The following is a 17,817-nucleotide window of genomic DNA, read 5'->3' as shown; positions in this document are numbered from 1 at the left end:
GCTTTTTGATACTACATGTATACGTTTTGACTATAACCATTTAAAACATTTGCATAAAAGCTCCATAGACTTCAATGGTACATTTTTTGGGGGGGATTCGCCACTGCTCTTGGACCATCTAAGCTACAAACACCAAAACAACATTGTAATCTACAGTCTTAACTTAGATTGCTTCAACACAGCTTTTTGCTACCAATTTACATAACACCTTTCTAAAGAAACAGTCATAACACATTTACTTTTGCAGTATCATTCATAACAACCATCATAACACATCTATTGAACATCTTTAGGATATTTTATTCTATAAAGTAGAAGTTCCCCCCCCCCCCCCACATACATTTTTATCAATCCATTGTACAACAGAAAATTGCTTATATTTTTACTGTCACAGCACCCGACCTCCTAACAAACCGGCACAGTGTCAGCCCAGCATTACCACGGATACAAGGGGAAACACTGATTACACGTGGGGTTAAAACCTCAAGCATCCACTGGGGGTTTCCACTCACCACCGAATAGGGAAAGGGGGATGTGAAACTCAAAGTGACAAATTAAAAAAATATGGCTACATACGCTTCTCTTACCATGCAAGATGATTTTATATTATGGAATAGAGCGAGATACAGATATGAGACACAGGATCTTAATTTGACCAGTTTCTCACAGCAGGAAAATAATCCTACAGCTACAGGAAATATGAATTATTATGCGGATTATAATTAATGGACATTTTTGTAGGGGTTGATGGAAAAAAAAAAAATTCTTTCAAATCAAGTATGACATTTTTAATTGGAAATTAAAATTGTTACGAGCCTTTTTATAACTCTGTTTATAAAACAGAACATTTAAAAATTCAAATACAATAAGTCTCTGACATCAGGGTGATCATTATAAGCTCCTTAATAGGGCCGGCCCTAGCCTTTTGCGAGATTTGGTTGAAAAAATTACTTTTAGGATCTGTGTCCCGCTAGCGGGACAACTTCCGGTGAAACTGGAGGGCGCGCAATTCAAATGAATAATCATACATTTGAAACATTTATGTACAAAATTTGTGTCTTATATCCGCTGAAAGCTTAAATTCTTGTTAATCTAACTGCACTGTTCGATTTACAGTAGCTATTACAGCAAAAACATGCCATACGATTGTTTGCGGACGGCGCCCCACATCAAAATATTTTTCTACCGGCACAGTTCAAATATAACAATTAAATATTCACTTACTTTTTGAAAATCTTCCTCTGATTTGTCATCCAAAGGGTCCCAGCTATAACATGTAGTGTCGTTTTGTTAGATAAAATCCTTCTTTATAGCCCAAAAAGTCAGTTTAGTTGGCGCCATCGATTTGAGTAATGTTCTTATTCAACTTGCAGAGAAAGGAATCCAAAAATCTACCCTTAAACTTTGTTTCAACAAGTCAAAATATGTTTCTATTTTCTCCTCAGATACCCTAAAATGTAATCAAACTATAATATTTCTTTCGGAAAGAAGTACGTTCAATAGGAAACCGATTTTAGCAGGTGGGTAATGTCTTCATGGCGCGCGCAAACACGAATTTCCAAGACTGTGTCCCTCTACTAAAACTGATTTCTTATCGTTTTTGAAGTTAAAAGCCTGAAACCTTGAACATAGACTGCTTACACCCTGTGGAAGCCATAGGAATTGCATCCAGGGAGCTAATTTTCTATATGACCTTTCTCTTGCATTTCTAAGAGGATGGTCTCTCAAAAAAAAAAGTTCAGGTTGGTTTTTCTTTGGATTTTCTCCTGCCATATCTATTGTTTTATATTCTCCTACATTATTTTAACATTTCTACAAACTTCAAAATGTTTTCTTTCCAATGGTACCAATTATATGCATATCCTGGCTTCAGGGCCTGAGCTACAGACTTTGGGCACGTCATTCAAACAGGAAGTGAAGAAAAAAGGAGCCCTAAGAAGATTTCCTACAATTCTACACATTTTGCCATGGGGCGGAGGGAAACATTTGTAGTTTTAAAGCTAATTTTCTACAATTCTACACATTTAGCCATTTCTGATGCTATCAGTTATGCCATGTTAGTATGATATCTGAGTGAGATTGACTAACAAAATCAATGGGAGCCCCCTGGAGGTCAGGGCCCCTGGATTAAATTAAATGTTTCCCTCATCAATCTACACACAATAACCCATAATAACAAAGTGAAAACAGGCTTTTGAAATGTTTTGCTAATTTATTAATAACAAAAAAACTTATTCACATAAGTATTCAGACCCTTTGCTTAGAGACTCGAAAATTCCGATCTGGTGTATCCTGTTTCCATTGATCATCCTTGAGATGTTTCTACAACTTGATTGGAGTCCACCTGTGGTAAATTCAATTGATTGGAAATGATTTGGAAAGGCACACACCTGTCTATATAAGGTCCCACAGTTGACAGTGCATGTCAAAGAAAAATGAGGTCGAAGGAATTGTCCGTAGAGCTCAGAGACAGGATTGTGTCGACGCACAGATATGGGGGATGGTACCAAAAAAAGTCTGCAGCATTGAAGGTCCCCAAGAACACAGTGGCTTCCATCATTCTTAAATGGAAGAAGTTTGGATCCACCAAGACTCTTTCTAGATCTGGGCAATTGAACAATCAGGGGGAGAAGGGCCTTGGTCAGGGAGGTGACCAAGAACCTGATGGTCACTCTGAGCGCTCCAGAGTTCCTCTGTGGAGATGGGAGAACCTTCCAGAAGGACAACCATCTCTGCAGTATTCCACCAATCAGGCCTTTATGGTAGAGTTGCCAGACGGAAGCCACTCCTCGTTAAATCACATGACAGCCCACTTGGAGTTTGCCAAAAGGCGCCTAAAGGACTCTCAGACCATGAGAAACCAGATTCTCTGGTCTGATGAAACCAAGATCGAACTCTTTGGCCTGAGCGTCACACCTGGAGGAATCCTGGCACCATCCCTACGGTGAAGCATGGTGGCAGCATCATACTGTGGGGATGTTCTTCAGCAGCAGTGACTGGGAGACTAGTCAGGATCAAGGGAAAGATGAATGGAGTAAAGTACAGAGAGAGAGATCCTTGACGAAAACCTGCTCCAGAGTGCTCAGGACCTCGGACTCGGGCGAAGGTTTACCTTTCAGCAGGACAACGACCCTAAGCACACTGCCAAGACAATGCAGGAGTGGCTTAGGGACAAGTGTCTGAATGTCTTTGAGTGGCCCGGACTTGAACCTGATCGAACATCTCTGGAGAGACCTGAAAATAGCTGTGCAGCGACGGTCCCCATCCAACCTTACAGAGCTTGAGAGGATCTGCAGAGAAGAATGGGAGAAACTCCCCAAATACAGGTGCCAATTTTGTAGCTTCATACCCAAGAAGACTCAAGGCTGTAATCGCTGCCAAAGGTGCTTCAACAAAGTACTGAAGACTTGTGATATTAAATATTTTGTGCAAAATGAGAAAAAAAAGTGCTTTGTAATTATGGGGAATTGTGTGTAGATTGATGAGGGGGAAAACAACTATTTAATCCATTTTAGAATAATGCTGTAATGTAACAAAATGTGGAAAAAGTCAAGGGGCCAGAGTACTTTCCGAATACACTGTAGGGCAGCAGGTAGCCTAGCGGTTAAGAGTGTTGGGCCAGTAACGGAGAGGACGCTGGATTGAATCTCTTAACCGACTAGGTGACAAATTTGTCAATGAGCAAGCCACTTAATCCTAATTGCTCTGGAAAAGAAGATCTGCTAAATGACTAAAACGTGTAAATGTAGATTAGGAGTAAGGCCCTGCGACAGGCTAGCATCCTGTCCAGAGTGTGTACATCAAGCTTAATCATGCTACAGAAACAGGAGATCTGCTCCTATGAGCCATTTAGCTCAAGGCTACTTACTTCCTTTTAACATGGACAAAGAGATGCTTGTCCTTTCTGTACAGTTCTGGGTATTTAAATATATCCTATACTGTAACGCAATAAAACAAGCTGCAGTGGCATATCTATATTTCAGTTAAGTGTTTCTGTAAATTGTGTAGCAGTTCTTGGAATATTTATTTTTCCCAGAGATGTTTTCTATAGACATTCACCATTCAAAAACCTCATGGAGCGTCCTCCATTTTGTTTTCTTCAATGGTGGTATTGGTGGATATTCTTCTGATTGAAAGAGGTTCAAATAGTAAGCCTTATTCAGAAAGACAAGAATAAACCATGAAAATGAGTCACACAGCACCCCTACAATTTCCTCTGTCTTTTGTCATGCCGAAGCGAACAGAGAAGCAGTGGAGAATGGAACAATAGAGAGGAGATGAAAGGTGTGGGGAAGACAGGTGGAAGTAGAGAGAGAGAAAATAATAGAAAAGGAGAAAAGGAGTGGGTGGTTGAGAGGAAGGAGGACACTGCCGCTAGCCTTTATGGTGAGTCTCCCCTTGTCGGTACAGAGCCTCTCCTGCATCAAGACCCCTATACTGTACTGTTCTAATACTAGATTATACTATACTATGCATCTTTGTGGCCAATACCTGGAGATTTCACCAACCTTAGAGATCCGCAGACAAATCCCTGAAGAACAACAAGACCCCTGGCCTTGACAGCATCCCTGCTGAGATGTTCAAACCCCGTGCACCCCGAAACACTCTGTTTATTACCAAAGTCTGGGAGCATGAAAACGTCTCCCGGAGAGTGGTGGCACGCCAACATAATACAATAACAAGTCCAATTGTGGGCTGTTGCTGCCAAAGTACTGCTTCACAGACTGGTCCAGAACATCACTGAAGACCTGCTAACTGAGTCAGTGTGGTTTCAGGAGAAACAGGAGCGCTGTGGACATGACAGCTTGTTGGTGATGTGGACACCATGGAACTTGAAGCTCTCAACCTGTTCCACAGTCAGCCCCGTCGATGAGAATGGAGGAGTGCTCGGTCCTCCTTTTCCTGTAGTCCACAATCATCTCCACAATCATCTCCGATCTGTGTAGATCAGCAATAAATGTTTGGACTTAGCTTAATACTGAAGCATGTCTGTTCTACAAAATATATTCCCAAATATTGTATTTCCTCTGTTTAGCTGTGTGCACTAAACTGACATGTATGATTGTTGCTGACACTCAGATGTTCTGTTAAAGGGATTTAAATAGTCTAGAATGCACCGCTGTGCTCACCTCAAACAGCGGTGCGTAGCCTATTGTAGCTACTGGGAAAAGTAATTCAAAGCCTCCACTTTATTACTCAGGTCAAGATGCAACTTTCCAGTGCTACCCATTTTTTGCCATGTAATGCTGTTATTAAAACGAATCAGACAACCCCATAGTAGATTAGTTAAGTTGGCATGTTGCTGGGTGCTTTAGGAGAGAAATATTCAGTTGCAATAGGGAGGGAAACATGTATTCTGACAAGCAGTCAATGCATTTTTGAAACCATTTTTGGCAGATGTATTTTGAAAGCAGTAACCTTTGTTAAAAAAAAGAATGGGGAACCACTTTTTGCTACCATTTTTTTATTTCTGTACTCCTCCAGTGGCATCTTTTACAAAATCAGCTACAACCGGAGTTTCAAGCATGGTTTAGGAGCAGCTGCATGACAATAGTGATGGGTCGTTCGCGAACGAAACAGCTCTTTTTTGAACACACATTTCACTATATGACATAATGTTTTAGGCTTTTTCCCATGTTTTTTCAATGTTTAAGCCTTACTGAACAAAGAGCCGTTTGGGAGCCAAATGAACATGGCTCTTGTAGGTGAATGGAGCCAAATGATCTGGCTCACAGAAAAGACTCGCAATGCCCATCACTACAGAACAGAGTTCAATGGGGACAATAATGTTTAAAAGGGCAATTACATATTTTGTAATAGAAACCAATTTTTTTTGTCTTTTTTCGAGTGAATAATTATTATTTATATATTTGTATTTATAATGAAACAATAATTAATAATAATATCAATTAGGATGTTGTTCCCAGTGGGGTAAATGCAGATGGACAAACGGTATGCTTCACCCTGTCACGTCCTGACCTTAGTTCCTTTTTTACGTCTCTATTTTGGTTTGGTCAGGGCGTGAGTTGGGGTGGGCATTCTATGTTTTTCATTCTATGTTTTGTATTTCTATGTGTTTGGCCTGGTATGGTTCCCAATCAGAGGCAGCTGTCTATCGTTGTCTCTGATTGAGAACCATACTTAGGTAGCCTTTTCCCACCTGGTGTTTGTGGGTAGTTGTTTTGTGTTGTGTCACCTTTCAGGACTGTTTCGATTTTCGTTGTTTCACTTTTGTTATTTTGTATTTAGTGTTCAGTTATAATAAATTAACATGGACACGTACCACGCTGCATTTTGGTCCGATCTTTCCTGTTCTTCAGATGAAGATCGTTACACACCCTATGTACATTTTAAGCCACTATGCTGCATCAGTTGGGCAACAGGTGATAATGCTTATTGCTAATAGCAACTCTGATAAACCATAGGCCATATGGTCCAATATGTAAACACAGTTTTAACATCTTTAACCTGTCTCCTCCCCTTCATTTTTACCAATATGTTTTTGGGCTCATTTCTGGAGATGGTAATTATATTTCATTTGGTGTCGGCATCATTTAATTATAATTCATTTTGGAGTAATATGACCTTTTAAAAAGTCACCAGAACTGAGCTTCTCAGTACTTCTTTCTAGAAATGATCCCGGGGGAGGACCCCGGACCCCCTCAGCAAGGGGACTGGAATTAGTCAAACTCGCAGTTTAATACATGCACAAAATGATCCTCTTTCCCTAAAAGCATGATGGTCATGACTTTCTGACATGAAAGGGCAGGTTAATTTGGCCCCAGACAATCGATCTGAGATCGACTTAAGTTTCAGTCACAGCATTTATTTTTATTTTTTTACACCATGCGTTTTTGGGGCAAAGCATGTTGCTGGCTCACACCTAAGAACCAATTTGTTATGCAACTTGTGTCTAGGATTCCTGTTCCTCTCAGTGTGTCTTGGTACACAACTCCGATTTGAGTTATCAGTTTAAGATCTTAGATACTGTTTTATCGACAATGTTTTCAAACGGGAGATTGGGTATTAAAGAACTACAGAAAGAGGACCTAACAGCTTTTAGCAACCAGCAGAAAAATAGCATGGGACAATGCTTTGTGATTCGTTACACCACTTCTATCCGACAACAACATTATCATCTACTTTACTCCTATACTTTTTTTGTAATGTTTAAGATTCTAAAGCCTGACTCAGCCCCACCAATGGGGGGACAGATTTAGAGGTCAGGCCTAAAACCAAGCGAGACGTCAGCCCTGATAGAGTGGCAGGATTAGTGGTGACTAACCCCGTGGCTTGGCTATTATCTGGTGTATCTGGTTGTGACGTCAGCAAGTCTCTGGGGGTATTGCCACAGATATGGTGCGTGCGCATGATAGTAGTGTTCACTTCAGGCACCAATTGAATTATCTGTCTGAACTAGTGGTTTTGAGACTGAAGAGTTAACCTTCTCATAACCCTCTTTTGAAGAAACAAGTTGGTTCTCGTTTGTGTGTATTGGTGCTTACTGTGTTTTGGGGGCGTTGTCTGTCTGCCTGTCTGCCTGTCTGTATTGGGTACATAAAGCATTTTTGGTATCTATACCTGTATGTTTGTCTTTGAAAGAAAAAGTATATTAATTCAAACGAGTATTTCGCAGACAATGTTATTGTTGAATCCAAGTTGAACCCATGTTGAACCCAGGTGAACCCATGTTGAACCCAGGTGAACCCATGTTGAACCCGGGTGAACCCATGTTGAACCCATGAGACAATGTTATTGTTGAATCCAAGTTGAACCCATGTTGAACCCAGGTGAACCCATGTTGAACCCAGGTGAACCCATGTTGAACCCGGGTGAACCCATGTTGAACTCATGTTGAACCCATGTTGAACCCAGGTGAACCCATGTTAAACCCAAGTGAACCCAGGTGTCAAAGAGAGCACATGGTCAGGTGCATTCTGACGTCTTTATTGGGTAACTGGTGTCATCAATTTGATCCAGGCACAAATCACCATTTGTGATTTTTCAAGGAACATTTCCAAGTCTTCCCCTGAGTCGAGTGAATTAACCCCAAACTTGATCCAAACTATTCCAGTGCCACTCTCTGTTTAGACCATCGTCCTTGTCTTTCATTGTCGTATTTTCTCCGTTTTCATTCTTTATTCTTTCTTTCCTGTGCTTCTTTCCTACACTATCCCCACCATTCTTCCACTCCTGTATACATCTCTTTCTCCCCTGTGTGTGTGGAGTGGCGTGTAGCTGTAACGGCTGTCATATTCGTTCTCCTCCTCAGACGAGGAGGAGCATGGATCGGACCAACACGCAGCGAGGCATGTAGCCATAATGATTTATTAAATGAAGACGAAACACGAAGAACACTTGAATAAACTACAAAACAACAAACGACGTTAAACAGACCTGAACTTGTGAACATAAAAAACAATGAACGCACGAACAGGAAAGAACGAACGAACGAACGAACGAACGAGACGAGACAGTACCGTGTGGTGTAACAAACACAGACACAGCAACAATCACCCACAAACAAACAGTGTGAACAACCTACCTTAATATGGTTCTCAATCAGAGGAAACGTCAAACACCTGCCCCTAATTGAGAACCATATCAGGCAACACATTGAACCCAACATAGAAACACATAACATAGACTACCCACCCAGCTCACGTCCTGACCAACTAAACAAAGTTAAACAAAGGAAAATAAGGTCAGGAACGTGACAGTAGCATTGGCAGCGGATCTGGTTTATGCTGCTCCTTTATGAGTGAAAGTGGATGAGGACATCAGACTGACATCTAATAGTGACGAGGACATCAGACTGACATATATTAGTGATGAGGACATCAGACTGACATATACAGTGGGGCAAACAGGTAACGAGTGGAGGACAGAGGAGCCTCTTAAAGAAGAAGTTACAGGTCTGTGAGAGACAGAAATCTTGCTTGTTTGTAGGTGACAAAATACTTATTTTCCACCATAATCTGCAAATAAATTCATAAAAAATCCTACAATGTGATAGTTGAAGTGTACCTATGATGAAAATTACAGGCCTCTCTCATCTTTTTAAGTGGGAGAACTTGCACAACTGGTGGCTGACTAAATACTTTTTTGTCCCACTGTATTAGTGATGAGGACATCCGACTGACATCTATTAGTGATGAGGACATCAGACTGACATCTATTAGTGATGAGGACATCAGACTGACATCTATTAGTGATGAGGACCTCAGACTGACATATATTAGTGATGAGGACCTCAGACTGACATATATTAGTGATGAGGACCTCAGACTGACATATATTAGTGATGAGGGCTTGGTGGTTACAGGAACCAATGGCTTGGATTTGCATCCTACCTCCGGCGGTAGTCAGACAAGCATTGAGTGTAGACAGATCTGGACAGAGAAACTATTTAAAGCGTAATTATTCCACCCTCTAAATCACTGACAGGTGGCATCATTGACTTTATTACATCAATACATTATTTTGAAAGATTAGATGTGAAATAATATGCATATAGGAAGCGACCAGAACATCTAGTCACAATGCAGACACAGTGGACTGATAACAAACACATTTTAATACCATGTGGAGACACATTTCGTGAAATGTGGGCACAATCAGAACGTGGACAGGATCAGGACAAAGGACCCATTTTAGCACCAGGTATAAACGGGGCTACTGAAGAGGCGTTTGAAATGGCCTTGTGAGCGTTATGGAGGATGTTGTTTTTCTAAACTGCTTGTCTTTTTTTTGTTGTTGCTTGAAAACACTGAGATTATTTATGTAATGAAGAGCATTATACAAGTTGAATAAATAATAATAATAATTATCGTTATTATTATTTTTATTATGATTATTGTTATTATTGCTATTATTATGATTATTGTTATTATTATTATTATTGTTATTATTGTTATTGTTATTATTGATGTTTATTATTATTATTATTATTAGCAGATTGGGGTGATGACAGCTGAAACCAACCCTCACTTGACCCTTTTAAGCCACGCCAATAGAATGTTAAACAAAGAATAAAAAGTATTCAAGGTCTCATTTCTCACGATGATTTAACTGTCAGACATTTACATAATTACACGATAAAACCGTCAGGGTCTCATGGAAAAAGACTATGGAGTGGAAACCAAGTGTCTGTCTGGCAGAGTTGATGATTATACATTTAGGGCTAAAACAGTCATATGAATACTATTGCATAACACAGAGTTTGACAGTCTGTGTGTCCTTACTGAAAGCCACCAGACCTTGACATGTTTAGATGTCTGCATGTCCTGTTATTCTCATTGAATAAACTTGTGCGGTTTTGTAAGAACTTCCATTTTTCTTTAAATGTGAGAAACATTTCAGTCAAAGGCTTCTCCTAGTCTAGTGTGTGAAATCTCCTCTCTCGTTGTTGTGTGTAAGACTGGGATGTAAGACTGTTCATTGTCTCACAAATGCAGACCTGGGTTCAGGTAGCCTAGTGGTTAGAGCGTAGGACTAGAAACCGAAAGGTTGCAAGATCAAATCCCTGAGCTGAAAACTTAAAAGTCTGTCGTTCTGCCCCTGAACAAGGCTGTTAACCCACTGTTCCTAGGCCATCATTGAAAATAACAATTTGTTCTTAACTGATTTGCCTAATAAAATAAAATCAGTATTCATTTTCTTTAAAATACTTTGAGCCATTGACTTACCCTGGCTGGACTACCAGATGGGCGGAGTTTGCACTTATGAGACGATTCCATTGGCTCCGTTGCGCCACGCTAGCCTCAGGATCCTTTCGTGTATTTGAAAGAAAACTACAAATACTATTTGAACCCAGGTATGTTCCTTAATTGTAGTGTCTTTTGTTTGTTTCGGTCCAAGGCTCTCCTCGTCAAGTCTGTGAAATCTCTCTGGGAAATACTTCCCCTCCCACTACCAGTTTGGTCTTGTCAATATGATTTGATGTGCCTTAATACAGTATGTTATGTCTGAATGTGTTCTAATACACTATGTTATGTCTGAATGTTTGTTAATACACTATGTTATGTCTGAATGTTTGTCAATACACTATTTTATGTCTGAATGTTTGTCAATACACTATTTTATGTCTGAATGTTTGTTAATACAGTATGTTATGTCTGAATGTTTGTTATTACAGTATGTTATGTCTGAATGTTTGTTAATACAGTATGTTATGTCTGAATGTTTGTTAATACAGTATGTTATGTCTGAATGTTTGTTAATACAGTATGTTATGTCTGAATGTTTGTTAATACAGTATGTTATGTCTGAATGTGTTCTAATACAGTATGTTATGTCTGAATGTTTGTTAATACAGTATGTTATGTCTGAATGTTTGTTAATACAGTAAGTTATGTCTTAATGTGTTCTAATACAGTATTTTATGTCTGAATGTTTGTTAATACAGTATGTTATGTCTGAATGTTTGTTAATACAGTATGTTATGTCTGAATGTTTGTTAATACAGTATGTTATGTCTGAATGTTTGTTAATACAGTATGTTATGTCTGAATGTGTTCTAATACAGTATGTTATGTCTGAATGTTTGTTAATACAGTATGTTATGTCTGAATGTTTGTTAATACAGTATGTTATGTCTGAATGTTTGTTAATACAGTATGTTATGTCTGAATGTGTTCTAATACAGTATGTTATGTCTGAATGTTTGTTAATACAGTATGTTATGTCTGAATGTTTGTTAATACAGTATGTTATGTCTGAATGTGTTCTAATACAGTATGTTATGTCTGAATGTTTGTTATTACAGTATGTTATGTCTGAATGTTTGTTAATACAGTATGTTATGTCTGAATGTGTTCTAATACAGTATTTTATGTCTGAATGTTTGTTAATACACTATTTTATGTCTGAATGTTTGTTAATACAGTATGTTATGTCTGAATGTTTGTCAATACACTATTTTATGTCTGAATGTTTGTCAATACACTATTTTATGTCTGAATGTTTGTTAATACACTATTTTATGTCTGAATGTTTGTTAATACAGTATGTTATGTCTGAATGTTTGTTAATACAGTATGTTATGTCTGAATGTTTGTTAATACAGTATGTTATGTCTGAATGTTTGTTAATACAGTATGTTATGTCTGAATGTGTTCTAATACAGTATGTTATGTCTGAATGTTTGTTAATACAGTATGTTATGTCTGAATGTTTGTTATTACAGTATGTTATGTCTGAATGTTTGTTATTACAGTATGTTATGTCTGAATGTTTGTTATTACAGTATGTTATGTCTGAATGTTTGTTATAACAGTATGTTATGTCTGAATGTTTGTTATTACAGTATGTTATGTCTGAATGTGTTCTAAAACAGTATGTTAACTTATCTCTGAACTAACTGTATCCTCCAGGCAGAGTGTGTTAGCCGTCATGCCTGCTGGGAGGAGCGACCCTGTGTGTGTGTGTGTCTGTGTGTGTGTGTGTCTGTGTGTCTGTGTGTCTCTGTGCCTGTGTGAGTGTGTGTGTGTGTGTGTGTGTCTGTGTGCCTGTGTCTGTGTGTGTGTGTGTCTGTGTGACTGTGTGTCTCTGTGCCTGTGTGTGTGTGTGTGTGTGTGCATGCTTGCGCGCGTGTGTGTGAGTGCTGGGAGGGGTAGTGACCCTGTTAGAGGAGGAGGGAGGGATTGTGGGATGTGTGGGGATCTGGTGAATGTCTCCTGCCTGCCGCAGTGAGAGAATTACCCTCACTTCTCTCTATTTCTCCCGGGAGTGACGTCGTTAGGCAGCACTTAGTGGCGGAGGAGCGGTGGTTTTGCCTGGGGGCCTCGACTATGATCAGATCAGATGAGCCCCTCTGAATCCTGTTGCACTCTGGCTTAGAGAAGACAGTGGAGAGAAGAAGAGGGAGTCAGAGTTCCATGTGGTAAGCTGACTAGATAAGCACGCTTATTCTGCGAGAGAGAAAGAGAGAGAAAATTTAAAAGTCATGCAAAAACTAATGCATGTATAGCTGTTATTTGGAGTGTGTGTGTGTGTGTGTGTGTGTGTGTGTGTGTCCTCTCTGTCTGTCTGTGTGTCCTGTCTGTCTGTGTCCTGTCTGTCTGTATGTCTGTCTGTGTGTCCTGTCTGTCTGTCTGTGTGTCTGTATGTCCTGTCTGTATGTCTGTCTGTCTGTGTGTCCTGTCTGTCTGTGTGTGTGTCCTGTCTGTCTTTCTGTGTGTCTGTGTGTCCTGTCTGTCTGTCTGTCTGTCTGAGTGTTTATGTGTGTTTTTGTATTTGATATGTGACAATAGGGATCCTCTGTCTCCATGTATTAAGGACCTGCTGCCATTAGGACTTTAGAGTTTTGCTGTTGTAATTGGCCGTTACGAAAAGTTGAACTGGAGAAAGTCAAAAACCGATTCAGGGACTATCAACTGCATTCCTTTTGGGAATGACGTGTTTTGCTGTTTTTTATATATATATGACATGGTTGGTAAGATTTCTGTTCGCTATACGGTAGTTTGAGCTGTGGACAAATTAATTTACCTGTACTAACACATTTGGAAATTAATTTACCTGTACTAACACATTTGGAAATTAATTTACCTGTACTAACACATTTGGAAATTAATTTACCTGTACTAACACATTTGGAAATTAATTTACCTGTACTAACACATTTGGAACTTAATTTACCTGTACTAACACATTTGGAAATTAATTTGGAACTGACGTAGCAAAAATCATCAGTCCTGCTTTTTCACAAAATTCTGCTTTAGAACATTTGCTGCTTTGATTAAATCAGTACGTCACCTGACTTGTCTGATAGTGAAATCCTTAAAAAAAATTCACGCATTAATTTAATACAAATATAATGGTGCTTCAAGCCAAGGACTTGCGTTTAAACGGACAGTGAGCTAGAAACTTAAAGCAAATTATTATAGGAAGAGGAGGAAGGGAAGCGCACTAAGGTACACAATAGTACATTTTGGTAGATAGAAGGTGCTCTTTGGTAAAAGGGGTCAATTGGTCATCAAAAAGAAAGGAGGACCAAGGTACTCTTCATATAATTAATTAAAATGCCTGATTTGTATGGCATGTTCAATAGAAACAAGGTTTTAAAAATCCGACGCGTTTCTGCAGGGAGTACTCCCTGACGAAGGCCATGCAGCCGAAACGCGTCGGATTTTTAAAACCTTGTTTCTATTGAACATGCCATACAAATAAAGGCATTTTAATTAATTATATGAAGAGTGCCTTGGTACTCCTTTCTTTTTGATGGCAAATTATTATAGATTCCACACAACACACGAGAAGCCTGAAAGTGCCAGAGGAATGAACTGAGCCCAGAGCTAAAGGGATAATCTCTCTCTGTGTGAAAACATTGGGGTTGATTGGATTCCCTGAAACGTGCTTCACTGAGGTGGATTGTAGTTCAACGTGCCAAGATGGCCCCTCAGGCAATCTGTTATTGTGTCAACTCCTTATTGTTTCTTTAACGTTGCAAAGGGAGTCTATGATAAATACTATGAACTGTCTCGATCACTGGAGTCTAGCGGTGTCCTGAATTTATTGAGCAATTTGTGGTTAGCCCACTTTCGAAAAGGTTAGAGCTGCCCTAAACATCATGACTGTCACTGATAACGACTGAGGAACTGGCATCGTGTCCTATGATTGACAGCTTTAGAACATCACGCTCAACTGGAGGGTCTCTGTCGGTCTCCGTGTATCAACTAAAAACAGAGGTGAATTTTAAAAGGAGGGACGAGTGCAGGTAGACGTGTTACAGTAAGTCATTAGCAACATGGAGACATACAGAACGTATCCCTAAGATAGGGGAGAGGTACGGTGGGGAATTCCGTTTCCTAACATCGTGTTTTCACAGGAAATCTCTCTTCCTTCCCGTCCTGGGGAGCGTTCAGCAGGACACAACCTTTTGGAACGTTCAGATAAGAATATGCTATGTGGAATAAACATGCCTGACATGTATGCACATCAAAGCATCCCGTTGGCTGTTTGTGGCATTTCTATCTGCAATGTTCGATAACGTTTGGCTACTGAATGTAGACCTGTGTCCTAATAGTGTTGCTTTAAAGGTCCAATACGGCCGTTTTTATCTCAATATCAAATCCTTTCTGGGTGACAATTAGGCACCTTACTGTTGTCGTTTTCAATTAAAATAGTCAAAAAGACACAAAAATAGCTTCTTAGAAAAGGGCAATTTCTCACTCAAGAATTTAGCTAGGATTGTCTGGGAGTGGTCTGAGTGGGGAGGGGGAAAACTGAAAAGTAGCTGTTATTGGCAGAGGGGTTTGGAACTTTCATTCTTATTGGTCTATTAAAGATGCACTCTAAACCCTTATTTTTATTTTTTATTTCGTTTTTTTACCCCTTTTGTCTCCCCAATTTCGTGGTATCCAATTGGTAGTTACAGTCTTGTCTCATCGCTGCAACTCCCGTACGGACTCGGGAGAGGCGAAGGTCGAGAGCCACGCGTCCTCCGAAACACAACCCAACCAAGCCGCACTGCTTCTTGACACAATGCCCACTTAACCCGGAAGCCAGCCGCACCAATGTGTCGGAGGAAACACCGTGCACCTGGCAACTGTGTCAGCGTGCACTGTACCCGGCCTGCCACAGGAGTCGCTAGTGCGCGATGGGACAAGGACATCCCTGTCAGCCCAATCCTCCCCTAACCCGGACAAGGCTGGGCTAATTGTGCGCCGCCCCATGGGTCTCCCGGTCACGGGACAGAGCCTTGATCCGAACCCAGAATCTCTAGTCGCACAGCTAGCACTGCGATGCAGTTCCTTAGACCACTGCACCACTCAGAAGGCCTACACTCTTAAACTTTTGTGTAATTTCAGCCAGTGGTTTTGAAAGTGGCCAAAAGTAGTCCATGTTTTTTGTGTGTACTACGTCACGAATCCAATTCGTACTATATGTTACGAATTTATTGAGGTTGAGATCCTGGAGTGCATCTTTAACTAATTTTCTACCTGGTGATGTCATCACACAGGCCAAAACTCCATCCCACCAAAACAGGCTGAAATTTCAGGTAGGTCTTTTCAAACAGCTCTTTCACTAAAATGACATTATCACCATTTCACAGTATTATTCCAACATCATAGTGTGGAAATATAACACAAGAAAATCACACTTTTGTCTGCACTGGGCTTTTAAGAGTGTGCAGTGTCACCTCATTTCATGTGTGGTGCACCCTGTGAGAAGGCATACCCCTTTAGACAGAAACAGAAGGTGAGAGAAAGAAATTAAGGAAGTTATTTATACAAAATACTTAATGTGGTGAGACACAGGACACAGATTTTACATTTCAATCAATGTGCTACAGTGATAAAAATAGTGTGTGTGTGCGTGTTAGTGTGTACGCGTGTTAATGTGTGTGCGTGTGTGTGTGTGTGTGTGCGTGCGTGCGTGTGTGTGTATCCAGGCTGGGCATGCTCTCCAAGCCTATTGTCATCCACAATGACTTCCTTCCCTCGATGAACGGAGGCGATGGCCAAAACCCCACACCAGGAAGTGGTGTGTTACCCAGCAGCCCACAGGATATTTTGGGTCTGCTCGATTTTCCACTTCCTGTTTTTCTTATTCCTTGTTGTTGTCCCACCCCCTAAATGTTTCTTATTATGATGATTGGATGATTTATTTTTTTGAATCATTTCCAGAAGGTTTAAAATGATGGATCATACAATACTAAAGTCTCACCCTGTCCAGATAAGTCACACTCCTTTCAGACTTAGTTTTTGTCAGCCAGTTTGAATGATTAGACTAAGGCACTCCCCTCCTATCTTTAATCACAACATGTATTTGTTTTAGTTACAACTCAACTCATCATTCAAACGAGGCTCCAGTGTTATGATGCTTCATAACAGATTTCCAGATAGAAACTGTGATGTGAAAAATGTTATATCAATAGGACCCTGGATCCATCACTCACCCCTATTGTAATGCTGAATCCATTCCAAGCCCATCACTGACCCCTATTGTAATGCTGAATCCATTCCAAGCCAATCACTGACCCCTATTGTAATGCTGAATCCATTCCAAGCCCATCACTGACCCCTATTGTAATGCTGAATCCATTCCAAGCCAATCACTGACCCCTATTGTAATGCTGAATCCATTCCAAGCCAATCACTGACCCCTATCCTAATGGCCTCCCATTGACTCCTCCTTTGCAGATCTGAAATTGCTGCAAAGGAGGGTGCGTGCGTGCGTGTGCGCATGTGTTTGTGTATCCCAGGAAGTTAGAGATTGGTATCTTGTTCTCTTTCCTTATTCTTCCTTCCTGGTTATTAGATAGGAGGGAATGAGCAATAAGAGGGAATCCCCATGGAAGCCCATATTGCTGATATTAGTCTCATCCTTTCAGATCCTGAAAAGAAATGTCAAGGAATCAGTCTGGAGTCATTTAGTGTGTGTGTGTGTGTGTGTGTGTGTGCGACCGTGCGTGCGTGCGTGCGTGTGTGCGTGCGCGGGTATCCCAGGAAGTTAGAGATTGGTATCTAGTTCTCCTTACTTATTCTTCCTTCCTGGTTATTAGATAAGGGTAGAGCAGGCACTCAGTAAAGGAGGGAATCGGGATTAGAGGAGGGGAAGGAAGAAAGCATTGCTAAATTGAATGTAATGTCATAAAGCATTACGAATAGTGAATGTAATGTCATAACGCATTACTAATAGTGAATGTAATATCATAACGCATTACTAATAGTGAATGTAATGTCATAACGCATTACTAATAGTGAATGTAATGTCATAAAGCATTACTAATAGTGAATGTAATGTCATAACGCATTATTAATAGTGAATGTAATGTCATAGTGCATTACTAATAGTGAATGTAATGTCATAACG

General features: G+C 40.1%; 1 protein-coding gene across 1 annotated transcript in view; it reads left to right on the top strand.

The window, feature by feature from the left end:
- The first annotated feature begins 12,671 nt into the window (after positions 1-12,671).
- Positions 12,672-17,817, top strand: part of LOC120060144 (hippocalcin-like protein 1) — a 39,910-nt gene continuing 34,764 nt past the window's right edge. The window contains exon 1 of the mRNA XM_039009248.1: positions 12,672-12,883. The gene's annotated coding sequence lies outside the window, so the exon portion shown is untranslated. The remainder of the gene's footprint in view (positions 12,884-17,817) is intronic.

The sequence above is a fragment of the Salvelinus namaycush genome, chromosome 15, assembly GCF_016432855.1.
Source record: "Salvelinus namaycush isolate Seneca chromosome 15, SaNama_1.0, whole genome shotgun sequence".
Taxonomy (NCBI): Eukaryota; Metazoa; Chordata; class Actinopteri; order Salmoniformes; family Salmonidae; genus Salvelinus; species Salvelinus namaycush.
The sequence above is the reverse complement of the archived record's forward strand: the minus strand, read 5'-3'. Positions and strand labels throughout refer to the sequence as shown.